The 26,874-nt window shown below is 42.0% G+C and overlaps 1 protein-coding gene and 2 long non-coding RNA genes across 3 annotated transcripts in view; 2 read left to right on the forward strand and 1 right to left on the reverse strand.

Annotated features, from left to right (window-relative positions):
• LOC134025001 (uncharacterized) overlaps positions 1–26,874 on the reverse strand; it is a 121,829-nt gene that overhangs the window by 74,856 nt on the left and 20,099 nt on the right. The window lies entirely within an intron of this gene.
• pbk (PDZ binding kinase) overlaps positions 1–26,874 on the forward strand; it is a 111,422-nt gene that overhangs the window by 31,197 nt on the left and 53,351 nt on the right. The window lies entirely within an intron of this gene.
• LOC134024452 (uncharacterized) lies at positions 9,604–10,259 on the forward strand. The gene is made up of 3 exons (XR_009930881.1): positions 9,604–9,742; positions 9,831–9,866; positions 10,140–10,259. It is a non-coding gene; the product is annotated as an uncharacterized LOC134024452 (long non-coding RNA).

Consider the following 26,874-nt stretch of genomic DNA (forward strand, 5'->3'; position numbering starts at 1 on the left):
CTCTCCCAACACAGAGGTACACACTCAGCACGTCCGTCTGGTCCTACAGCGTCTTCTCCACAACAATCTCTTTGTGAAGGCAGAGAAGTGTGAATTTCATGCTCCTACGGTCACGTTCCTGGGCTATGTTGTTTCTGAGGACAGTGTCCACATGGATCCCTCCAAGGTCAGTGCAGTGGCTGAATGGCCCAAGCCCACGGATCGTAAACAGGTCCAACGTTTTCTGGGGTTTGCCAATTTTTATAGACGGTTTATCCGCAATTTCAGTACCATTGCAGCCCCATTGCATGCACTGACGTCTCCTCGTGTGAAGTTCCTGTGGTCTCCTCAAGCGGAGGACTCTTTTTGTAGGCTCAAGGAGTACTTCACGTCTGCACCTATCCTGACCATGCCCGATCCCCATCGGCAGTTTGTTGTGGAGGTTGACGCCTCGGAGGTGGGTGTTGGAGCTGTACTCTCCCAACGGGCGGAGGATCATAAGCTCCATCCCTGCGCTTTTCTCTCCCGGAAGCTCTCTTCTGCTGAGAAGAACTATTACGTGGGGAACCGAGAGCTGCTGGCTGTCAAGGTTGCTCTAGAGGAGTGGCGCCATTGGCTGGAGGGAGCAGAGCACCCTTTTCTCGTTTGGATGGACCACAAGAACTTGGCATACATCGGGACAGCCAAGCGCCTCAATTCTTGACAGGCCAGATGGGCACTGTTTTTCAATCGGTTTGATTTTTCTCTTTCTTACCGTCCTGGCTCAAAGAATGTTAAACCAGATGCTCTGTCTCGCCTGTTTGATCCCTGCTCTGATCCTGGCCCCCCCACTAACATTCTGGCCCCCTCTTGTGTAGTAGGAGCAGTCACGTGGGGCATAGAGGAGAGAGTCAGGCAAGGTAATGCAGGCAATCTCACTCCAGACGGCTGTCCCCCGAACAGGCTGTTTGTCTCTGCCCCTCTCCGTTCTCAGGTGATACATTGGGCTCATACCTCCCGTCTCTCGTGTCACCCCGGAGTTCGGCGGACTCTTTTTGTGGTCAGGCAACGTTTCTGGTGGCCGGCTATGGAGAAGGACATTGGGGAGTATGTTGCAGCCTGTCCCGTGTGCGCCCAGAACAAGACCTCCCGGTCTCCGCCATCTGGCCTTCTGAAACCCCTTCCGGTGCCCCATCGCCCCTGGTCGGAGATTTCCCTCGACTTTGTCACAGGTCTACCACCATCGGAGGGTAACACCACTGTTCTTACGGTAGTGGACAGATTTTCAAAGATGGTGCACTTCATCCCTCTGCCCAAGCTGCCCTCTGCCAAGGGAACGGCAGAGGCAGTTTTGTCTCATGTGTTTCGATTGCACGGGTTTCCCAGGGATGTGGTTTCTGATCGAGGACCTCAGTTCATCTCCCAATTCTGGAAGGCTTTTTGTTCATTGGTTGGGGCCACTGTCAGTCTCAGCTCCGGGTACCACCCCCAATACAACGGCCAGACTGAGTGGCTCAACCAGGAGCTGGAAACGGGGCTGCGCTGTCTCGTCTCCCGAAACCCTACTACATGGAGCAAGCACCTCATCTGGGTGGAGTATGCCCACAACACACTGCCTAGTTCTGCTACTGGTCTCTCCCCCTTTCAGTGCGCCTATGGCTATCAGCCACCCCTGTTCCCTGACCTGGAGCCTGAGGTGGCTGTTCCCTCTGCACAAGCGTTTGTCCGTTTATGTCGACGGACCTGGAACAATGCTCACCGGGTGCTTCTGAGAAACTCCAGCCGGTATAAGAGGCTGGCTGATCGACATCGCAACCCTGTCCCCGCCTACCGTCCCGGGCAAAGTGTGTGGTTGTCAACCCAAGATCTCCCCCTGAGGGTCGACTCTCGCAAGTTGGCTCCCCGGTTTGTGGGTCTTTTCCCCATCACCAGAGTCATCAATCCTGTGACTGTACGCCTCCGGCTACCCAGCTCCATGAGGGTTCACCCCACGTTTCACGTCTCCCGGATAAAGCCAGTTAAGGTCAGCCCCTTGGTTCCTGCTTCTAGACCCCCGCCGCCTCCCCGGCTTGTAGATGGTGGCCCAGTGTACTCTGTGAGGCGTCTCCTGGCTGTTCGTCGTAGGGGTCGTGGACGTCAGTACCTGGTGGACTGGGTGGGGTATGGTCCTGAGGAGAGGCGATGGGTTCCCACCAGTTTCATCATGGATCCTACTCTTATTGATGACTTCCACCGCCGCCACCCGGACCAGCCTGGGACGTCTGGTGCCGTCCTTAAGGGGAGGGGTACTGTCACATCCCGCCCTACTCCCTAGGTCATGTCTTTTGTTTTTTGTGTACTCACCTCTCCTCTCATTTCAGTGTCCCCTACCCTGCCTGTGATTTACCTCCCCAGACCTGATTGACAGCACCTGTTTTCAATCTAGCCCCAGTGTATTTAGCCCCTTTGTTTCTATCTCTCTTTGCTAGTTTGTCTTTGTACCTCATGTCAGTCTTTTTGTGAATATTCTGAGTCGTGCTTTTGAGTCCACCACCTCTCGCCGTTACAGGATGATGCATTTCCTTTGGAAGTCTTTAATGTGGCTGTGGTAGTAGAGGAGAAGATCATCCTTCATGATATTAGAGATGTGCCAACAGGCTTTTCCATGTTGATGGGCACAATATACTGCCTCAACTTGGAGTACCCCCGTAATATCAAGTACTCCTTTGAGTTCCTGCAGAGGGTCATCATGAACATTAAACCGGACCAGTGCTCAGCAAGAATCCATGGGCTCAGAAATAAACTGCTTAGATATCGCCTGTAAACAAATCCCTCATCAGAAACCCCTACTAGGAAGCTGTTATGTTGGACTGTTTAAATATCCCTGCTTTTTCTGTCTAATGGACAAACTTTTTCCTGTTCATATTGTTGGCATTATCTCATGTTTTGCTTACTACCGGCTGACAACATGTGGCGCAATGTGTAATAACACACCTGTTTTGATAAGGCATGTTTAAGATGTAGCAATTTGCAACACTGTTCTTATTCATTTCAAGACTTAACCTTAATGTCATTATCTCATATTTGTGCATTGTTATACAACCTCTACCCTTCTGTCTGCGTACCACCCAACCCACTGTCTCCCTGTCTGCGTACCACCCAACCCACTGTCTGCCTGTCTGCGTACCACCCAACCTACCGTCTGCCTGTCTGCGTGCCACCCAACCTACTGTCTGCTTACCACCCAACCCACTGTCTGCCTGTCTGCGTACCACCCAACCTACTGTCTGCCTGTCTGCGTACTACCCAACCCACTGTCTCTCTGTCTGCGTACCACCCAACCTACTGTCTGCCTGTCTGCGTACCACCCAACCCACTGTCTGCCTGTCTGCGTACCACCCAACCCACTGTCTCCCTGTCTGCGTACCACCCAACCTACTGTCTGCGTACCACCCAACCTACTGTCTGCCTGTCTGCGTACCACCCAACCCACTGTCTGCCTGTCTGCGTACCACCCAACCTACTGTCTGCCTGTCTGCGTACCACCCAACCCACTGTCTGCCTGTCTGCGTACCACCCAACCCACTGTCTGCCTGTCTGCGTACCACCCAACCTACTGTATGCCTGTCTGCGTACCACCGCCCAACCCACCTGTGTGTCTTCAATAAGATAAGTGAATTACACTAGTTAGTAGTTAAATTAAGTTAAATTCTCCAGCATGTGTCAGCCCCATCTGATATGGATTATGTATCATTGTGAGGTTGATTTGACATGTTGTACTTGTTCAACATGGTTATTTGGGTGTGAGATGTACCAAAACCCTAAGCTCATGTATGTTTTTCAAATAAATGTGTACAGTAAATGAATGAACTGCAGGAATTCAGTGTGGTGATAAAAACAAACTTTCAATTATCAGTCAAGATAGCTTATACATGTAAGTTGAAACACATTTGAAATTTAAATCATCTTAACTTGAAATGGAAAATAGTATAAATGTTTGTAAGTTGTTTAAACTTGAAACTTTAACTTGAAATAAATGCAAAATATATATGTCAGTTAAACTAGGTCAGGGAAGTTTTCTTGCATTGATGAAGTAAAATAATAATTTGTTTCAACTCAAAGTATGAAGTTGAAGCAAGTGATGAAAAGTTGAATTAACTAAAAAAGCATTGTTGAGAAAACTAGAACATAGTTGTTGTATCAACTTTATGAACTTTAATTTGAGAGTTGAAACAAAGGCAATTTTTAAATTGAGTGAACTGGCATTTTCAAGGCAGCAGGTGGACTTTCATTTGCAAGTTAAACTAACATGAAATGTTTTACAGTGTATGCATTTATTATGTATCCATGTTTTTTTATTATCTAGGCCTATGTATTTTTCTTCTACTTGCTGATGTCCTACTGGAAACTCCTATCACCATAGGCATATTGGCAAGTTGGATCATCAAAATGTGGCTGGCCCACCTCTGGGCCACATCCTTTCCTCCGGCCCAGATGCGGCCCACACCCTGTCTACCATAACTAGATATTTGCGGCAGACAGACATAATACACTATGTGGCCCGATGCTAGTGGAAATGACAGTTTGGAGCCAATTAATATTTGCGGCAGATGTCAATCCAGCCCTCGGCCCGATTCCGTAAAGCGACAATCGGCCCACTACCTCTGGAACGGATACAGTCCGACTGCCGTTACTGACCATCCCGCACTGCAGAGCGCGAAACTGCTCACTTTCGAATTCAGAACCGATAAGTGAAGCCTTGATTAACCCTTTAATTATTAACACATTTTAACTAGCTAGATAGTGTGTGAAATATAGCCTACATGATTTTGTCAGCAATGTAGAATAGCGGACAGATTACAAATATAATCTATTGTTTAAAAGGTATGACCATCCAGTGACTATAGGAGGTAAAGAACAGAATTTCCACAAATTAAAAAATAGCTAGCATTAGCTCTACAGTAGCTAGCGTTGGTAGGTAGCCTACAGTATCTTCTTTTCACAATCGACCACTGGCTAAACAAGATATTTAGCATAGCTTAAAAGGTATCCTATATAGTGTTGGTAAATAATGTTTATTTAGCAAGTTTTACAGAAATGTGGTCATGTATTTTTGTCTAGAAGTAATTTAGAGCTAAACGTTTTGATGTTGATAGGCTACTCACAACCCTTAAAAAACTTGTATTTAATCAGTAAATCCAATGCTATGGGTAATTTGCCATGTTCCTGAGGCATCTTGGTAATAATGGAGACCAACGATGTCAACGATACTATCAAACTCACTAAGACTTCTACTTCGATTTAGAGCGCATGCACTTGTTGGTTCAAAACGGCGGCAAGTGTTGCGCCATCTAGCGGCGTTTGTAAATTGTCTTTTTTTTTTTTTTTAAGCACTAGAAGTATATATATATCCCAGCTATACAAATCATAGTAATTTCGATTTATGTATGACTCTAAATTAGAATGAGGTCATTAAATAAAGTTGGAATTCAATGTATTGATCAATAGTTTTCTCTCTAAGACTACAGTAAGTTTGTGTAGTAGTTTGTGTCAGATTTCAGAATGCTACAGTAATTTGATGAACATAAAGCGCTAGAGTATGGAAAAGGCGGCATGGGAGAAGTTTTTCATAACAGAAATATGAATGGACGTAACGTAATGGCAACATTTCTACAAATAAGTCATCAGTAAATCATGTCATGTTTGTCGTTTAATAAATTGACATTTTGAATGAATATGCCATTCACTATGTTCTGCTTAGATTTTAAACAACTTTTATAAACCATTAACTCATTTGTTTTCAATATTTTTAGTGTTTTATATCTATCTATATTTAATTGATTACCACATGCTGTATTTTATAATATAAACAGAAAAATACATGTTTATACTGCAACACCATCATGTTGATTTCTCACTTGTTTGTTTCCTCAGGTTGGAGAAAGAAAACGAAAGTAGAAAGAAAGAAAAACAACTCAGGTAAAACATGGATAGGCGTAGTCTTAGAAAACGAGCAGTTAAAAGGGTGAGTTCTACATTTGCTTCCTTTCCTGGTGAGTCTGCAGCTGTGGATCTAGCCTCCACAGGTCCACAGGCCTGTGGACCTGCAGATAATGCTAGTAATTCAGAGGAATACCAGGATCAGGCTGATGAGGGACTAAAATATGACAGCGAAGATGATTCCCAGGATGATGATGACATGGAAAATGTTAGTCCATCCCTTACTGATTCTCTATGTGACTGGGCAGTTCATTTCAGGGTGTCTTTAGTAGCTTTGACTGCACTTCTGGCCATCTTGAGAGTGTATCATCCTTTTCTACCAAAAGATGCCAGAACTCTACTCAATACGGTTACCTCCTACACCATCCAAGTTGTTGCTGGTGGTACTTACCACTACATTGGCATTTTAAAAGCTTTTGCAAAAACTTTGAAAGAATCTGGTGTCACATTCCTAACAGACATGAATTCAAATTGCAGCTGAATGTTGATGGATTACCTTTGTTTAAGAGTTCCTCAGTCCAGTTCTGGCCAATCCTTGGCTTGATAAAGGGTGTTTTTAAAAAGCCAGTTGTCATTGCTCTGTTTTGTGGCAACTCAAAGCCAAGTTGTCTGGTTGAGTATCTAAAAGATCTTGTCAGTGAGTTACAAGGGCTGAGCAAAGGATTCATTATTAAGGGGAAACAATGCTTCCTTATGGTCACTTCTGTCATCTGTGATGCCCCAGCAAGAGCTTACATTAAAGGAACAAAATCTCACACTGGTTACTCAGGTTGTGACAAGTGTTTCCAAACAGGCGTTTATCTTAAACATAGGATGACATTTCCAGAAGTCAATAGCCCAGTCCGAACTGATCTGTCGTTTGAAATGATGTCTGATGATGAGCATCATATGAGGAAGTCACCATTAGTTGATATAGGCATGGTGTCTTCTTTTCTTCATGATTACATGCATCTCGTCTGTCTTGGGGTAGTACGTAGACTGTTGGATTTGTGGATTGCATCAGGGCCCTTACTCTGCCGCTTGTCTTCTCATCAGATGCAGCTTATCTCAAACGAACTTGTAGGCTTAAGAAGCTTCATTCCCATGGATTTTGCTCGTAAACCCAGACAGCTTTCAGAGAGGCTCAGGTGGAAAGCCACAGAGTTGCGACAGTTCTTGTTGTACACAGGTCCAGTGGTTCTCCGAAATGTGTTGTCAGCTTCAGTCTACAACAATTTCATGTTGTTATCGGTTGCCATTTTCATCCTTGCTAGTCCTTCATTGTCAGCAAATCTTCATGACTTTGCACACACATTACTTGTTTCATTTGTGACACATTTTGGTGAATTGTATGGTCCTGAATTTGTTACTTACAATGTTCATGAGCTAACCCATCTTTCCGAGGATGTTAGGATACACGGCAATCTGGACCTTATATCGGGATTTACGTTTGAGGATTATTTAGGTCAAATCAAAAAGATGGTAAGAACCCTGCATCATCCACTAGCCCAGGTTATTCGGCGGATCTCAGAAATGGCCCCTGTTACAGTGAATGATGAAGCTTCACATGGAAAGAGAAAGTTGCAGAAGGAGCATGACCGTGGCCCAGTTCCACCCTCTATAGTGGGCCTGCCAGTACTTCAGTTCCAGGAGCTTTTCATAGGTGGTACCAAAATTAATGTATCAAGTGAAGGAGACAGATGCGTTAAGATTGGTGGTTGCATTGTTTTGGTTGACAACATCCTTCAGTGTCAGGATAAGATACATATTGTTTTCAGGGAATATGAAGTAATCGAACCATTTTTTGAGTATCCTCTGAATTCTTGTAAGTTGGGTATCTTCCTGGTTGGCAACATTTCATCAACCCTGAAAATCACTGAGTTATTTGACCATGTTGAGAAATATGTGAGGTTACCAAAAAAGACACATTTGTTGCAGTGCCACTACTGCACTTGTGTCAGTGATTTAATTTAGCCCTTTCAGCAGGATAAAGACAGTCCTTTCCCCATTTGGTTCTCTGTAGAGTCAGTTGTTTATGTAGCACCAAAAAACACATAGATAGGAATGTTGTAGTCTGCAATCTCTTCACCATTCTACTGAGCGGGATATAAAAGCCAGTAGCATCTCCACTATCTTTTTACCTCTGCTGCATAATTACCTTTACAAGCTTGATGTCTTGAGCCTGGTTGTAAAATATAGAGGCTAGCCAAGAATTTGATTGGAGACTCCCTGGAATTGGGGAGGTTGTTTTGCCGTTGACTGGTTGATGCTAAAGTTAATATCATGTGGACTTCTGGTGCTTGGATTTTGGATAGCCTCGGTTTGTGGTTAACATTAGTTGTTAGCAATCCCTTGGTGGAAGCACGAGGGGGCAGAGGGTTCTCACTGATGTCTTAGCTATCGCCGTTCGACGTTGATTTCTTTGCATCAAGATACATCGTACACGTAGACACCGTAAAACTATACAAAAGAATGCACAAATACAACAATGTAAATACACACAGGTTATAGCACAAAGGAATTATGTCTCGAACGTGTGCTGCTAGCAATTACATACATAGCACGTGCGGAGGTAAAATATTACAAAGGAATGAGAATAAGACAAGTTTGACAAGTTCAACACATATACATATTACCTCGCTCCGCTTTCCAAAGGGAAACCAAATGTAGTATTATTCTGTTCACCAAACATGATTATTTAGAAACGAAATGCTGCTTTTTTCATAACGTCTGCATTGAACTTCTTTCCATTCAAGTCATTTAGCATTTTACAGCTGCACGCACCTACGTGATGACGTAAACAGCCCACAAACATCAAACAAGCCGGTCATTACACAAGTGCTACTTTGTTAAGGGGGCTGCATGTATGCTGAGATCTGTATACTCAAGCACAGCTATTTTGTTTACTTGAGATTGTAAATAGTTTCAGTTTTCACGTTGGTCAGATGTTGTCAGTTATTTGTGTTGGTACCATACCTACCTGCAATAACTAAGATTTGTTTCAAACAGAATGTTTAAAATAGTTGAGTTTTTGGAAACGCATGAGGTGGAGCTGGTCCCAGCAATTTGGGAGGAGAATGGCCAGTGTGGTTGGCCAAACTTGAGGGGCATGGCCCTCCACCAGGCAGTCAAGACCCTAATGGCTCCTAGCCTTGACTGGGACCGGTGGGAGGTCCGCGCGATGTATATAACAGGTACATTTGACATTTTAAAGCTAGGTTTCACTTATTCTGACATATTGTATGCATGACCATTAGCTAAGGTACATTGTTACACAACCCTCCAGAATACATGACTTTGATTGGTCAATTGCAGCATGCTGTGGTCCCTAGATTATATTTTTCCACTTGCCAGTATAACAGACCTGTTATAGACAGACCTGGCTCAACATTGTATTTCTTATGGTTTGTTTAATTCTTAGCCTGAGTCTAATAAGGTTAAATGTAACTGTGTTTTACAGACAGCTATGAAGAGGGCAGGAGGAAGGCCAAAGAGGCAGAGACATGGTCTGACCTCCAATCAGACGCTGATTGTGGGAGTGGGCCACGAAGGCGCAAAACGTATGGGTACCATTACTATATCTTGATGCTTTGAGGTCATATTTACAGTTTTTTTTTATTTTGATACATTTTTTTTTATAGGAAGAGTGTCCGGATTGGCACCCCTGAAGAGGATTCAGAAGACGAGCCGGCCCCTAGAATCACATGTCAACCTGCCCCCCCGATTGCCTACCCTGCAGTCCCCACCATCCCCAATTTGGCAGCAGCATCCCAGAACTGCTCTTTTTCAGAGCTCCTGTCAAATTGGGAGCCTATCAATTCAACATGTGAGTGTATTTTTTTGTTTTCTGATCCTTTGTAGGTATTCATTTTGTAGATGTTTCCTCACTTCCTTAATATATTGTTTTCTTGTAGTGGTGCCAGGCCCACCCCAGCAATCAGCAGAACCAGGTAGGGTCAATAGTGATTTCTACTCAGCCATATTACTGGCATTTGTGTTTTTTGTTCATCACCTGGAAAGAAATAGTTTTGAAAGTGATCCAAACTATATTGTTCCTTTAGTTATCGTTGTGGTGTGGACTATTGTTTTATATATAGAACGATTTCTAAAACTGTATCTTAGTTATTGTTATTGTCCTTGGTGTGAATGGGCCTTGAGGATGGAGTTGTATAGGTTTGTAGTGTATTTATCTAAAAACATTATTGTTAACTTCTATGTTATAGCCATACTGAGGGAGGTCCTGACCAAGTTAGAGATGGTGCTGGACCAACAAAGCCAAATTCTTCGGCTTCTCCAGCACCGAGAGGTGCAGGTCCAGCCAGGCAACATTGAGGAAGGTCTACTGCCTCTGAGAGACCTTCCTCAACTCCTCAGTCTGGAAGAAAAACTCCTGAGTCCTGAGTACAACCAAAGACTGGTGAGAATTTGTATTTATTTAATCCCGTAACAATTGCACTATTACAGTGCTTGTCCACTGCAGCGACGCGATGCGAGCGACGCAATGTTTTCCATTCATTTTCTATGGAGCCAGGCGAATCGCTTGCGTGGTGCATTGTGGGTAGCGACGCGACAGAGTTGAGATTTTCTCAACTTTATGCAAATGAGGAGCGATTTTCGCTAGCGATGGCCAATCGGAGTGTTTTCTTGTTTCTCGTAACGCAGCAACCATGGTAAACATTTCTAGCTTTCTAGGTTTCAAGGTGGAGGAGAAACTAATCGTTTGTGTGGCTGCTTACCCAGTCCTGTACGATACATAGCTGTATTTGTACAGAGATGTTAATAATAAAAAAACGATGCATGGCGCAAGGTTGCCAAAGTTGTTGGTGCTTGTACTTTCTAATTCAGTCTAGTGACATTACGTAACTTCGTTCTGTAGTAACTAGCTAGCTAGCTAGCCCGGCTGGAACTCACTATCGTATCGACAGATTAGCAGAGACTGAGGAATATAGTAAAACGTTTTTTACACATGTCAACGTGTATGTCTATTAAGCAGTTTTGTATTTTGTATACAAGTTGTATTTTGATCGATGTTGCAACTACGTAACCCCAAGTCTGCACACTTGGCCATGAGAACTACAACAGTGATTTTAGAGAACTACATTCTACATTCATCTGTTTGAAACGCCCTTGAGCGTGGTGAACTGTGGGAAGGCGAGCGATGGCAAGCGATTCGCGTCGCTGCAGTGGACACGCACTGTTACACAGCTACTGAAACACCACTTTGATATGAGGGAACAATTCTAATTTTTGGTAGAGGAGGAAAACATGGAAAACAGGTTAAATGCAGACACAGTTGATGTTTATTCATAATTTCTTTGAATATGACTACATAATTATAATATCGTTTTTTTTATCCGTTTCAGGTCAACTGGTTGGGACTGATTGGGGGGGCGGATGTGCGCGACTGCACATGGAGAACCTTGAAAAGGGTAATCTCCAACTCCAAAGTAAATGGGAAAACATCCCTGGCCAGTCTGCAGCTCAGGGCGGTTGTGATTGGTAAGTACATCTGTTTACCAACATAATTACCTGTCTCTTCCAAATGATATGTAAGGACTAATCCACGGCTAGGTGTGCATAATGCATAACTTGGAGGCAAGGAATGTCTGTATGCGTGAGTGTCTATTTACATGTGTTTATGTGCACGTTGGCTGCGCATTGATTTAGATTTAAGTGATCAAACTGATCAAACCTGTGCAAAAATGACCATAGTAGAAGCATAACCAATGCTTGAGATTTCACAGTGATCTTACAAAATGTATTGCTTTATTTCAAAGCTGCAGTTAGAAGAAATCCCCTCACAGCCAATGCTGCTGAGGCGGACATTGAGGCCACCATGAAGAGGTGGCTTCAGCTGGCGTTGGATCGGGAGAGAGGAAGAAAAAGGCGCTTGATGCTAAAGGAGGGTCTTTAAATGTATTTATATATATATAGTAAGTTTGTTGTTGTTATTTTTGGTTCTATTTTCAATTGTTTTTTAATCAGTTTGTTGGTTGGTTTTGCTGGTTCATGTTCTATTTTAAATTGTTTCTTAATCTGTTTTTTTTTCTCAATCTCTGTTTTGCTGTACATATGTTGAATAAATTATTTTTAATTGTGATTTGTCCATAGTGGTTTAAAATGGTTGTAACATGGGTGGGTGGGTGTGAGAGATAATGTAAGATATATTCTTTTTTTATTTTTTATATACATTTTCCTGATAGTGAACTATATTTTTTATAAAAGATTATATATTTTAAAATTTTTGAATTTATGTTTTCCTTCTAAAATGAATACATGTAGCCATTTTTGGGCCACATCTGGCCCGGGGACCAAGCCAACAGTCAGCCAGAACAGTTTTACAGTGTTTGGGCCAGAACTGGCCCGGGGACCAAGCCAACAGTCAGCCAGAACAGTTTTACAGTGTTTGGGCCAGAACTGGGCCGGGGACCAAGCCGACAGTCAGCCAGAACAGTTTTACAGTGTTTGGGCCAGAACTGGGCCGGGGACCAAGCCGACACTCAGCCAGACCTGGGCCACATAACACAATAGGTGCTTTACAGTGTTTGGGCCAGAACTGGGCCGGGCACCAAGCCGACACTCAGCCATATCTGTCTTACAGTGTCTGGGCCAGACCTGGGCCACATAACACAATAGGTGCTTTACAGTGTCTGGGCCAGAACTGGGCCGGGGACCAAGCCGACACTCAGCCATATCTGTCTTACAGTGTCTGGGCCAGACCTGGCCCACATAACACAATATTACAATTGTACAGGGTGGGGGCCTCATCTGGGCCAGAACACATCGTATGTGTCTGTTTTCAGTACGTGGACCAGTTTTGGGCCAGGGACCCAGCCAGAACTGGGCCAGAACTGGAGCAAGAATGTGGCCCAGAGATGGGCCAGACAAATTTTGCTACCTGGGTTATTCTGTGATGTGGCGAACTTAAAACTCGTTTCCAGGTCCACTTTACAGGATCTTTAACAACACATTCTTCTGTGTCTTAAGTTGTAGGATTTCTTATTCTAATTATTGTGGTGTGTAGGCAAATTAATGCATTTACAGTTTTTAGCCAATTTTGATGAGGTGTTTAAAGCCTTTCTGACAGTAATCATTGGACTATTCTCAACAGCAGCAAGTGAAAACCAAATATAAAACATTTTCCAGAGTGGTAAGTATAAGTAGCCTAGTAAATTCAAATTTTTGTGGTTTTTGCTGTTGTAAAAACTACTGACGTTAGAAAAACTACAACACCACACCGGATCTAGCTAAACCGGAAACAAAACAACAGGCACGCCGTGCACACTTGTTTGGGCTTGCGAGCCGGCTAAAGAGTAGTCGGCTAACGTTACGTTTTAAGTGTATGGTGAGCGCGACACGCCGAAATGGATGCCAATAAGATTCTGAATGGAAAGTTTACTTTTAAAAAGTTGCCAAATGGTTCCATTGACAAGACCAAAGTGATCTGTGTGTTTTGTCATTGTGAACTGAGCTATCATTAGCCTGGGTGCCAGCCGAACTTAGCCCCACCCACAAACATTTTTGGTCGGGAAGTTGGGTCTGGGATCACTCATTTGGGGAAAAAGTATGTCCGAACAAGAGCTGTTCGGATCAATCAAATTGTCAGGGCGGGCTTTATACGATGATGGACAGATGATCAACAGTAACGTAATCAACCACGTCACCAAAGAGCGCTTGGGTTGAATTTGTTCTCAACAAACAACATACTACGTTGCTCTGATTGGTTGTAGGTCTATCCAATTGAGCGAAGAGGCATTTTTTTTCCGGGTTTGGTTGAAACACGCCCCATACTCACACCTTAACGGAGCGGTATCAGACTCATATTCTGAATAGAATTATGAGTATGACAACGTCAGGATAAGCTATCATCGCAGCACGTCCAGTCTGAAATACCACTTGATGGCCAAGCACACAGCTGATGCGAATTCTCCGCCCCCTCGTCAAAGCCAGGCGATTGAAATGACAAAAAAAAAACACATTTGCACTAAGAAATCCGATCCACTTTTCCATGTTGATAAGAGCATTAAATTGAGAAAAAATTATGGGCCAAAAAGAAATCAAGGGACATTTAGAATAGATAAAATGTGCGATTAATTGATAATAATCGCGAGTTAACTATGACATTAATTGCGATTAAATATTTTAAGTTTGACAGCATTAAAAACGGATGCAGTTGTGTGTTGGTTGTGTGCACAACTTCACTTTGGCGAGGCGCTTCATTGTCAGTAAAGACATTAAAGGTGAAGCATTGCGTCTCGTGTGCTTACTTGTAAAAATAGTCTCTATACTATGAGTTTATGATGTGCAGGTTATATCATTCACAATGTGAATTGTTATACAATTGCATACAACTGATGGTATGTAATTGTTTATCTTTACTATAAAATTCTCAGTAAAGCCATGAAAAGTGAAACATTGTGTCTTGTGTGCTTATTGTCCCTTACAGGAGTACTACACAGATTTACCTTCACAAATGTCACTGGGCAACAGGGCTCAGTCTGGCCTGCTGGAGATGCAGAGCACACATCAGGAACTATTCGAAAATAAAAACATAATTTGCCAAATTAAATTCTTGTTCTTATGTATACCAAAAAATGCAATGGAAAGTCATGAGAACGTTTTATGACCAGGTATACTGAAAACATTAGAAGCTTACATTTAAGATGGCCAAGCACGCTCAACACGACAACGGCCAGAATTCTTACTGTAGCCTACTGGCTAGAATTGCCATAAATGCTGGATAACTTCAATATTTCAGTGTCGACATATTTAATTCAGTAAAAAAAAATATTCTATTAACTCCTGTACTGATAAACCAATTTAATCCAATAATTTGTAAGCAAATTACCAGAAGCACTGAGACCGCTAAGAACATTTCTTTGACATACACAATAATCTACTCCTTTAACCACTCAATATTTACAATATATATTTACAATAGAAATTCTGTGCAATCAATATTAGAATCTATGGCCAAAATAGTTAACTGTGATATGTTATTTCCCTTTAATATAATTTATATACATTATTTCATTGAAAATACTCTTATGAGAAAAGTCAGTTAGCAGTTTATTGCACATTTAAAAATGTCCGTTCTAGTCATGAAGAAATATTTCAAGCCAAACTATAAATGTAGCTATTGTTCTGGTATTTTAACTGTTCCTTTACTAGCTAAATGTTTAAGCTTCAGAAAAAAGCCCAACTAGCCTATACGAGTGGCTACAGGTTAACTGCTGGCTCTAGATATAAGCGAACAATGCAACCTGTCTGAGGCAAATTATCTAACTAGAAAAACGGCTCTGGTCTGGTTTCATTCGGTTTTGCACTTTTACCGATCACAATGCTAGCTAGCGTTACCCACTTACATTTTCCTGTCAGATTATTTTTTGACGCTAGAATACATATATATTTTAATGTGTAACCTCTGTGACTGACGATTGAAAGGCAAATAGTTGGAAAAATATGTCACTATATCAGTAGCACTGACGATCAGGAACGTGAAGATAAAAGCGTTGGGGAAATCTCAATTGACAAGCCGTTAGATTTCGTCAAGGTTTGCAATGCAGGTAGCCTAGCTCGAAAGCCAAGTGATCGGATTACGTGTAATACCTCAGTATATACCATGGTCAGGGCGAATACTCGATTCTTATTGGCTGCAGGGGTGTCGGTAATCAGGTGATAATGAACACCGACTAAGTAGTTCCAGTAAACTCTCCGTTCACTGTTCTAAATTATTGCGCTGGCTACATGGTATGAGCCTGTAGAAAGTGTCTGAAATAAGTAGATCTAGCTCTAACCATAACAACAGGGACACAGTCAAAGCCTCCGTTTACAATTTTGAAATACTTTAAAAAGCTAACATGTAATTACAACAGTGACTTCAATATTTATTTTAACCTATTTGAAAATGTTACTTTTCTGAATTTACTGTGTCAGTGTCACGTAACCGCTCAACTCACATCCCATTCGCTATTCACCTCGCTAATCAATGTACTTACTATAGGCTACTATGAGAAACAATTGGGTTAAGGTTGAGTCAGAGGTTGGCCTGTCTGTGGATGAGAGGAAGGTAGGATAAGAGAAATGTCTTCCCTAGCGGAAATGCAACAAACCACACAAGCATAGGATTGAGAAATCGATTTAATGTGACACATTACTTACATGCAAGTCTTAAATTGGCTAAATGTTATGGTGTACTTTTCCCAGACAAGTTGTCAATAAAAAATCCACCCATTAAGTTTCTCTTATACTGATATTTTTGTATCTAATCACAATATCTGATTGTCCATGTGCAACTCCTTAGATATACTTTTCCAGACTGCCCTCCTCAGCAAACCAGACATAGCAAAGGTCTCACACACAGGTAGACACAATGGGACATATTTCAAAAGCATTTAAGTGTATGACTGCAGTTCTAAGACCATTATGTTCCCTTGATAATAATTTTGTAAATATTACATCTATCACTCAGATGGAGGAGGGGTGTTACTGGTTGGTTGGAAGAGAAGGCCAAATGAAGCTCATGAAGATGCAGCTATCAGGAGGAAACTTAGAAAGTAAATTGTAATCAGATATAAACAACTTGTTGGTTGCCAAACAAGAGGAAGACACAGCATCTGCTTCTTCAACTCCTTAATTATCTCGAGGGCACCTGTTGCACCTGGTTATGAACACCCATCTTTGCTATATTTAATGGGTCAATTATAGGCTATGGGACATCTAATATTGCATTTGTCTAATTATGTGTAGGACCGTGTTTCTCAAGTGGTGGGTCCCGACCCAAAAGTGGATTACAAGCTGGTGTAGGACATATTGATTCATAAAAGCATCTAAATGTATCAACGTCAATATATAAATGTTTTCTGTTATTTAAAAGCAAGCTCAGAGACGTATGAATGGAAAAGGCATCTTTAAACCACTCTGGTCTGTTGTAATGTGTATGTAAACCGAACATTTCACTTACTTGACTGTAAAGAATCACATTGTATTCTAGCTAAACAGTGCAAAGACAACAAAGCTGACAAGACTAGATATTTTTTTATATAGTTAGCTGGACGGATTGTACAGTACCTCATCGAAGCGGTCTGGAACGGAAGACTAACAAGGTAGCAAAAAACTTGCCGTTATACCTGCCACTCGTATATTGTACAGTAGCCTACCTCCCCGAAGCGGTCTGGCTAACTCCTCTTTGAAATAGCATAGTTGTTTCCGAAAGTAGATCTATAGCTTAATAATATCAGCCTATATAATATTTAGCCTACATTTCACAATTGTGTTTGATGAGTAACTAGTTATCACCATGGCATCTTTTCTTGTGGCGTAACAAATCGTTTACTTGTAATCTAATGTCATAATAAATCCAAAAACAAACATTTATTTGTGAGGAATGTTTATTTTAACGATTGAAAATAGATGTACCACAGACCGCTGTCGCATGTGTCGCCCGGGCAACAGAGGCTAATGTCATGATGCTAATGCCTCAGCCGCAGACCGAAAATAGATGTACTAGATTAATAATATCAGCGTATATAATAGTGTAAATTACATTTCATATATTTTTTTTAATGACAATGTTAAATAGGTAAATAGTTATCACCCTGGCCTCTTTGCTTGTGGCGTTTCTAGTTAGCCTAGCTCTCTCCCAGAAGTTAACGAGCTGCTAAACTAATGTTCTGCTACAGGTAGTCACGCGTGTTTTCGTGACGTTAGTAACGTTAGTGACTGTGGCTAGCAAGTTACCCACCGTTAACTTCACTTTTCGCCACAAAAACTGAATATCAACTTAAACGTGCAACAGAACGTAAATAAAAATACAAGCAACGCAATCGCTACCAAGACAAACCTTTTGACACCAACGTTGTGTATGTAGTCCAAATATTGAGGGATCCTTAGGGGTGCGAAAATGAACAATAAAAATAATAATAAATATAAATGGAGAGAACAAAGGTTGTGCCCTTGCCGAAGGCAAAGCACACCCAATAATAAAGTCCCCCCAGTTCACAATAGGCCTACATATCACATATGTTGAGAATAAGAAAAAATCTGTGTAATCTAATTTAATTGATATAAAGACCGTATTGTATAAAGCCGTCCACCCGCATCAACAAGTAACAGCTTTTTCGGTGGTGTAGCTGGTTAAAGCGATGTTCGATGACGTATTGTTAACGCGAGTCTGGATATCTGAATTCGCGCCCCAGTGCAGGGCACCTCGGAAGATATTCTTTAACTTTTACTGTGAGAAAATGACACAATTCTAATGGCCTACAGATGTATCACATCATTTTAATGTGTGCGCACTAATATCAGATCAAAATAAACACATGTAGCCTTAATTAAAATATTAAATAACGTAGGGTAGTCTACCGTCGGAGACAACCACTAGCCAGTTTAAACGGCTGCTAGATGACGCTGTTAATTTTCAATGCGCCGATAGTTAGGCTCTTTGGGCCGGCACAATCCGGAAGAAACCACCAAAGCTTCACAAGGCATTGTTCGCCCATCCCTAATAACAATGGATTTTGCCACTAAATGAGTGACTTGGCTTTATTTCTGGACATACTATCCACAACCAAAGTGTGTTAGATAATGCTGTAAGATCGCCCATACTCGTGCATTGCTTGGTATTGTAGCGACAATGCTCTTAGTACCCATTATGCCCTGGGGCATGCTGAAAAGCTACGAAGTTCAGGGCATTAGGTTAGTTAGATAAGCATTGTTCGGAGTTCTATTGTGTTCGTTCTGTTTTGATATGTGTAATGCTATGGTCTGTAGTTTAGATAATTTGAGTGTTCACCCTGATTGTGAATGTTGTCTAGTTTGATAGCTATCCAAGCTGTCCAATGTGAAAGTGTTTCTGGATAAATAAACAGTCGGCCTATATTCCAGTGTGGCCTAGACTCCGATTTACAAACACAAAATTCCCATTCTGGTGGGATGCGGCATATAGAAAATGCGGCCTATTTTCCGTAAAATATGTCTGTGTTTACGGAGCCGTTTATAACTCCTCCCCGACTGCAAGCGGCAACTCTCGCTGGTCATTTCAATCTGGAGAAAACAGACTCCTCAGTAAGGAAAGTAGCTATTGGCTGCCCTAAAAGTTGCTAAATGACATCATCGTCTAATTTGCATAATTGTAACTGCTGCTGTGTTGGAGAGAGTAGCATTGTTGGAGAGACAAAAGTGTTTTTGAGATGCCAAGTGTTTTTTAAGGTCTGGCGTAGAACTCAGCCTTACTCAGACAGTATGCCCGTGTATCGTCACCAATAAACGGCTTCAACCAGCCTTTAAAGTCAGGGTTTTATTCCCACTATGCCAAACTGAGCTGACAAATTGTCTGCCAAAATAGCTAGAGCACACTTCAAGTGAAGTTTTCTCCATTCACCTTAATTAATAGTCCATCTGTGTATTATGTCTTTAGGTCATAAATGAGGGAAAGTAAAATGTCCCTGTACAAACACCTTTGAAGCAGTTGCTGTCTCACTAATATGCACAGATGTATGTGCCTCAGTTGTGATATGTAGTTTGATTCAAGATTGCCAATTGTGAAATTAAATGCTGTTAACTTGTGAATAGATCTTTTAGAGCCTAAAGGGTTTACCACTTCAAATTCATCTGTGTAGAGATGTAATCTCACAACATTGGAATCTCCCCAAAAAAAGGACTTTATTGAAAAATCTCCTCTTCAGTGAAATCATTCAAAAGTGAGCTTGGAGATTTTTCACAGGTTCATTGAAATGATTCGAAAATGTCCTGCTTCTCCAAATGAATCTTTAAAACCCCTTTTATTGGCACATACTGAAAGGTATCTTCATTGTTCTCTCTCATATATTTATTTATTATGATTGTTTCTTTCCCCACCCCTAACGGGGCGTTCACACTGCAGCGATGCGAGCAACATGTTTTCTATGCATTTTCAATGGAGCCAGGCGAATCGCTTGTGTGGTGCATTGTGGGCAGCGACACGATTCAAGCAATTCGAGTTGAGACTTTCTCAACTTAATGCAAATGAGGAGCGATTTTCGCAAGCGATGGCCAATCGTACTGTTCTTTTTTCTCATAACGTAGCAACCATGGTAAACATTTCTAGCTTTCAGTTTCAAGATGGAGGAGAAACTAATCACCTCTGTGGCTGCATATCCAGTCCTGTACATCTCTGTATTTGTACAGAGACATTAATAAAAAGAATGAGGCCTGGCGCCCGACATTGTCGGTGCTCCTGGTGGGTTTTTTGTACTTTCAAATTCAGTCTCATCACATTACGCAACTTTCTTTGTGGTAACTAGCTAGCTAGCCCGGCTGGGACTCCCCAGTCGTATCGACAGATTAGTAGACTTTGAGTAATATAATAAAACGTCTTTACACATGTCAACGTGTATGTCTATTAAACATTAAACATGTATTTTGTATAGGCTACAAGTTCTATTTTGATCGATATTGCGAGTACATAAACCCAAGTCTGCACACTTTGCCATGACGTTATACGAACTACAACTCTGCATTAATCTGTCTGACACCCCCCGAGCGTGGTGCACTGTGGGAAGGCGAGCAATGGAAAGCGATTTGCGTCGCTGCAGTGGACATGCACCGTTAGGACCGAATTGCAAGATGGACAGCAGATAGATGTTATGTGTCGTTCGTGAACGATTCATTCATTTTGAACGAATCCTTACAAGGACTCGGGAGTCCTCTCATTTTCCCGTGGCCGCGCATCGGGAGAGGTAACTGTTTCCTCTACTAAACCAATGCAGGTCACGTGAAAAAGGATCCAAAGACTCAAACCCAGCAGAGGAACGAAACATTGATCCGAGGACTCGGTTGGCAGAGGAACGAAACATTGATCCGAGGACTCGGTTGGCAGAGGAACTAAACATTGATCCGAAGACACGGTCGGGAGGTGAACGATTCGTTCATCTGCCAGGTACGAGTCTTTAGATCCTTTTTCACGTAACCTGCATAGGCTCAGTACTTGTAGCTAGATCAAACAGAAATGATTCGTTCATTTTGACTGGGTCTTCGGATATGGATCTTTGGATCATTTTTCACGTGACCTGCATAGGCTCAGAAGAGGAAACAGAAATTGATTTGTTTACCTCGTTCACTTTCGCGCGACTAGGTTTAGTAAGACGCGAATGATATTCGTAATAATTACAGGTTTTGTTATTTTAACTTTTTTGTTCCTTTTAATGAACGAGATTCAAAGAACCGAGTCTGTAAAATGATCCGAACTTCCCATCACTAATAGACATGCTGTGGGCTGTGATTTAACCTTTTATAATGTCCCAAAAAACCCTGAATGTCGTGAGAAATTGAATAAAACATGTAATTTAAATGGGTCATTGACTGATTTTATAGGGTATTTCACACTGTTCCTTAAGGTCTCCGAATAGGGTATGTAACATTGGTTGGGATGAAAATGGCCCGGGTGCTGTTCTATGCCCCCTGATACTTCCAGTGAATTTGTCCCGGGAAAAAACTCTAGGTTTTCTCCTTTTATGGTATGCTCATGAATATATAGATGAGCTGTGCGCTGATTGGTTGGTCTACAACAAGTGCAGCTGCGGAGAAAATACGCAACACGGCCAACACTCTGAAACATCGAAGGTGGAGACTTTAAATAAAAACTTACAAATAAATCTATTGTGTCTACACAACACTGTTTTCAACAGATTGACTAGATATCATTTGAAATGATTACGTTAGTTGTTTCCACTTCTGTTGTCGAAGCAAACAGGATCGACTTAGGTGTGTAACACGTTAGCACTACAGCTTAGCAAACAAACTATTGTGATTCAACTCAGCTTCAGTTAGCTCTAGCTATCTAGCTGAAAAATATATCTTGAATTGTAGATTTACATGACAACACAGGTTATTTATTTGAATGAAACACAGTCAGGAACATGACATAACGTTAAGCCCATTGCCAGTAAACTAAATCATCACACATTCTACCGATGCTAGATACGGGCAGGATACGTTAGCATTGCTAATAACTGTTAGCGACAACATCATACTACAGCTTGCGGCTGTGATGAAAATAAGGTCGGAACAGCACCTCTTTTCAGCAACAGCTTCATAGCAAATCCTGCTTTACATTTTCCCAGGTTTTCAAAACTGTCCTCTGTGAAATGGTTCAAGCAAATGTGTAATTGAGGGTCGAACTGCAATCATCGACAAACATCCCAGCCCGTCAAGTGTTTGGTTCCTTGGGAAGACTCTGAAAAGTGTCAGCATTCCCTGTACAGGCTTGAACACTGCATTTATGACCGTAGTCCATTTCCAATATCCTTGAAAAACGTTCTTCTTTGTAATTCCGTGGAAGTACACAGAGCAGCGCGCAGCAAATTTTGGGGCGTGACAAAGGTACAGACCAGAACCAAAAAAGGTGGAGCCTTTTTTTTCCAAAACCTACCGTTTTACAGCAATTTTTTTTAATTGTGATATTTGCATAGGAAAGAGGTGTCAATGGACTTTGAGGTTCACTGTATGTCCATTTTACCCACTGAACTGTCGTTATTCAACTGTGACAAGGTAAATTTGGTTCTGCAATCAATGACCCCTTTAATAATTGAGTGTCAAGCTTGCCTCTCTCTGTCTCCATCCAGCTCTCTCTCCATCCACATCTGTCTCTCTCTCTCTCCATCCCCTCACAACCCTCTCCCAGCTTCACTCCTCATCATAACCATCTCTCTCCCACTGTCCAGGTTATAAATGCAATTTGCCTCACCACCCCATACATCATCAGGACCTTGGGATGACCTACTCCCTACCTTGGAGAACCCCCCCCCCCCCCCCCTTGATTACATCAGACCTTTGGGTCTTGTCTGCCCCCCCCCCCCCCCCCCCTCCTTCCTGAACATCATCAGATCCTTGGATTGCCCACCCTGTACCACCACGAACGCCCCGGACACCTAATTGGATAACCACATCCCCTCCCCTTGGTCTGCTGACCAATCACCTAACAAACACCTCCCTCTCTTGGGGGTAAAAGACCTGTCTCCCAAGGACATGTAGACAGAATTTGGACTGGGCAGAACTCTGATTTCTGTCAAGACTACTTTCTCAACGAAGGCCTTCGTTTGATCTATTCTGAGACTGTACTGGACTGAGAACATCCTGGTGTGTTGTATTCATTGTTGATTGCATAATTTCTTATTAATATACTTCAAAGAACTTGGTCTGGCATTTAACTTGTATCCTTCTCCACCTAGTTTGACACACCTTAAAATGGAACTGAACTGTGATTAGACACAGTGATATTATAATAGTAGGGTGAATACTGGTAAAGTGGGACACTTTCTGATAATTTACCTTCTGCACAATTTTTTATTATGATCCAAATGTCTTAGCCCCTCATATGATACCATTTTAAATAGCTTAAGAGCTGTACTGTACTATACAGAATAAAAAAGAAAGAAACATTAAACACAGGATGGATGACTCTTCCTCAAACACACATTGACCCCAAACCACATTTTTCCAGGCGGTACTGTCAAACTGGGACACAACTCAAACACATTAAATTCTTATTCAAGTGTAGGCCTAATGACACTATAAAAATATAAACAACAATATAACAATATTAACATCACTTTTTTAAGGGAAAGCAGTTTCACCCCCTCCCCCTCGCCTGCTCACAATATTTAATTTAGTTTCATTTATTTCATATACATTTACATATAAAAAGAGAGGAACCTTCATAAACATATCATCTTATAGGCTAACTAATTTCACACAGGTAAAATTTCAGCTTTTTGTATAGTAGGTTAGTCTACGCGTCAAAACAGCCAGTACAAGTGAATGCCTCCCCATCTTCAATGATGCCATTCTCCTCGCCACACGTCTCATGGAACCAGTCCTCGCAAACAATGCACCTGATCCAATCCTCTGTCTTCTTGGGATCATTTTCATCAGCAAATTTGGCTTTACAAATGTTGCAAATGCCCTGGTCATCCAAGCTTGTACCCTCCATCTTTCTTTTTTGTTTGTTTTGTTTTTTGTTTTGTGACAAAACAAAAAACAAAACAATAAAACGGGAACTAAATTTCCCCCATTAGAATTATTTAAATGGCTGTCCCAGTTTGCCAGTAATACCGTGTCCCAGTTTAACAATACACTATTGGTTGACTGGGACAGTGTCAAAATCGCATTTTTATAGAAAGTCGATGATTAATATTAATGATATATATTTTTTTTAAGTATTCACCATTACATCCCATAACAAAATATGTAACAATTACAAACAATCCATAAGTTTTTTATTTTTTATAACCTTAACATTATTTACCTCAGAATGCTATGTCTTTTTACTTACCATCGCGATTCACTGCAAGGTTGTTGAATATGATAAGCCACACCCCCCAGAAGTGATGTCATATCTTTTTATCGCATACTTGCTTATGATGAGCTCAGTGTTGATTTTTATGAATGGAAACATTTACATGTAAATATAACAATTATAAAGCTTAACTGTCCCACTTTACCCATTGTCCCACTTTACCAGTATTCACCCTATATACATTTAATGACACAACAAAATATATAACATAAAATGTAATGCCATATTATATAACTAATAGATGTCTAGTGTGTAAATTATGTACTTAAAAGGAACTGAGCGCCGCCATCTTTAAATGACGTATACAGCTGACGTCACGAAACGGTTGCGCTCAATTTCAACCCGCCAAACTGCATTGAAAATGGATGAACATCGACCTATCAGACCTATCCCTGTTCATCCCATGGCCCATGCTTACGAACCAAGAAGTAATTATGTTCCCGCAGTTGTGGTTGTGTCGGAAGATACAAATATAGTTGACAGTTCTGACAGGTTGAACAACACCGAGTGGTGTACGTGTGATAACTGCACGACAATGCAAACAGAGACGGAATCCATCTGTTGCAAAGAGGCAGACCTGCATGACCTGGGTGTTGGCGGTTCAGCAAAATTATCGTGCATCATTGAGCACAGGCTCTTCCCCATGCTGTGTGAAGAGAAAGACCTTTTAGAGGTGGCCATGCTTTCCCGGAAAGTTTGGAGCGCCCTACAAATAGCTGGTAAGTTTCAGCTACTAGCTAGCTAGTACTGTGTTACCTTCAAGTTGGTCGAGTGGATAACTTGTTAGCTAGACTAGGTTAAACATAACAAACTACAGTGTAGGTAGAGCTAACGTTACGGAGCTAACTAGGTTTGCGAGTTAGGCTACAATCATATCTGAATTTACTATAAACTTTGTGAATGTGGGTTTTGCTTCTTCAGATTGCAGAAAGACTTAATTTAATCAGTGAACACATTTGTCATAATAGTTTTCTTTACTAAAGTAGAGGTTTATTATTATTGGTGAAAGTACTGCATAGGTGTAAACATGAATTGTTTAGCAAGAGATAGCACTTGTATAGCCTAAGAAAGTATCAGAAATGTACAGAAAGTAGTTTTGAATGCATTTTATAGAAAGGAAACAACAACAGTTTTGAACCTTTTTGGCAACATGGTGCTTATATACTGTACAATTAGGAATTCTGCAAAACTGCAAAATACTAGTCTTCAATTTTTCTAACCATTGCCACCACCCACAAGGTGTATGAACATAAACAATAAATACAAATAAAATAATAGATTCAAAACAATAACATGAAGAACATAAATCACTCAACTCTATTCAGCACATGTAGGACAGTATGCAAGTGTGTGCGCATGGACTTTGCAGATGTATTTCTCACATGTGCAGCACATAGTATTAGTTTTACAGTCTTTCTTTGAGGGACAGAATGGGCATCTCCTCCTCTTGCCTGGCCCAGCTGCAGCCGCAGGTGGATCAGGACAAGATTCAGCCCCCTGAGCAGCTTTCACAAGCGCTGCCGATGCTGCTGTGTGGGGGAGGCGTTCCCTTCTTTGAATGTGTGGGGTTACAAGAGCCTTTCCAAGCTGCTCCAGGAACACCCTCCTCTTGTTCCGCTTATCAGGCATTCAGGTAAGGTTGATATTGTTCCATATCACGAAGGAATTGTATGAGGACACATCGATGATGTTATGGAAGATGACCAGGGGCCAGCGGGCAGTCATCCTCCTGCAGCTGTAAGTTCCAATCACCTTGTCCAGGTTGTCCACGCCTCCTTTGTTGTGGTTGTAGTCCAGGATGATGGCTGGCTTCCTGTCCTCACGATCACTGATCTCAGGCGTTTTGTGCAGTGTGCTCAGGAGGACCACATTCTTGTTCCTCTTTGGAAGGTAAGAAACTAGAGTGGTGGGGTGAAGGCAAACTTGGATGAGAAGACCTCTCTCCCCCTTGTTGCAAGGAGTGCAGGGGGGAGCTCAGGCTTGTTATTTCTTACTGTGCCAACCATGGTGATCTTCTTCTTCAGGAGCTGCTGGCCGAGTTCATAGGAAGTGAAGAAATTGTCACACATGACATTATGCCCCTTCAGTCCATCTGTCACATCCAGCACAACTCGCATCCCCTGCTTCTTCTCCGGGCCTCCACTGGTTGGCTTCCCCGTATAAACTTGCATCTTCCAAGCGTAGCTGGATTGTGCATCACAGGCCATCCATATCTTGATGCCATACCTCGCTGGCTTGCTGGGCATATACTGCCGGAAAGGACAGCGACCTCTAAATGGAACCAGTTGCTCATGCACTGTTACTTCAGGCCCAGGGTTGTAGAGGTACGGCAGACGCTCCATCCACTTCTCCCAGACATCTCTTATGGCCGCCAATTTGTCTCTTACACGTCTTGCAGGTCTTGACTCACGGTTATCAAATCTTAGCATTCTTGAGAATGTGTGAAAGACTTTCAGTGGCATTGTGGCACGGAAAATTGCCCTTCCACTCTCTGCATCCCAGAGACTATATGTAGCCTCACCTCGGGACCTGTACACACCTGCTAAGATTAGCAGCCCTAATATTTTGTGCTGCCATCCTTCCCTGGTCGTCATATGGTGACGAGGACCATGTTATTTGGCTGT

The sequence above is a fragment of the Osmerus eperlanus genome, chromosome 8 (genome assembly GCF_963692335.1).
Source record: "Osmerus eperlanus chromosome 8, fOsmEpe2.1, whole genome shotgun sequence".
NCBI classification, from domain to species: Eukaryota; Metazoa; Chordata; class Actinopteri; order Osmeriformes; family Osmeridae; genus Osmerus; species Osmerus eperlanus.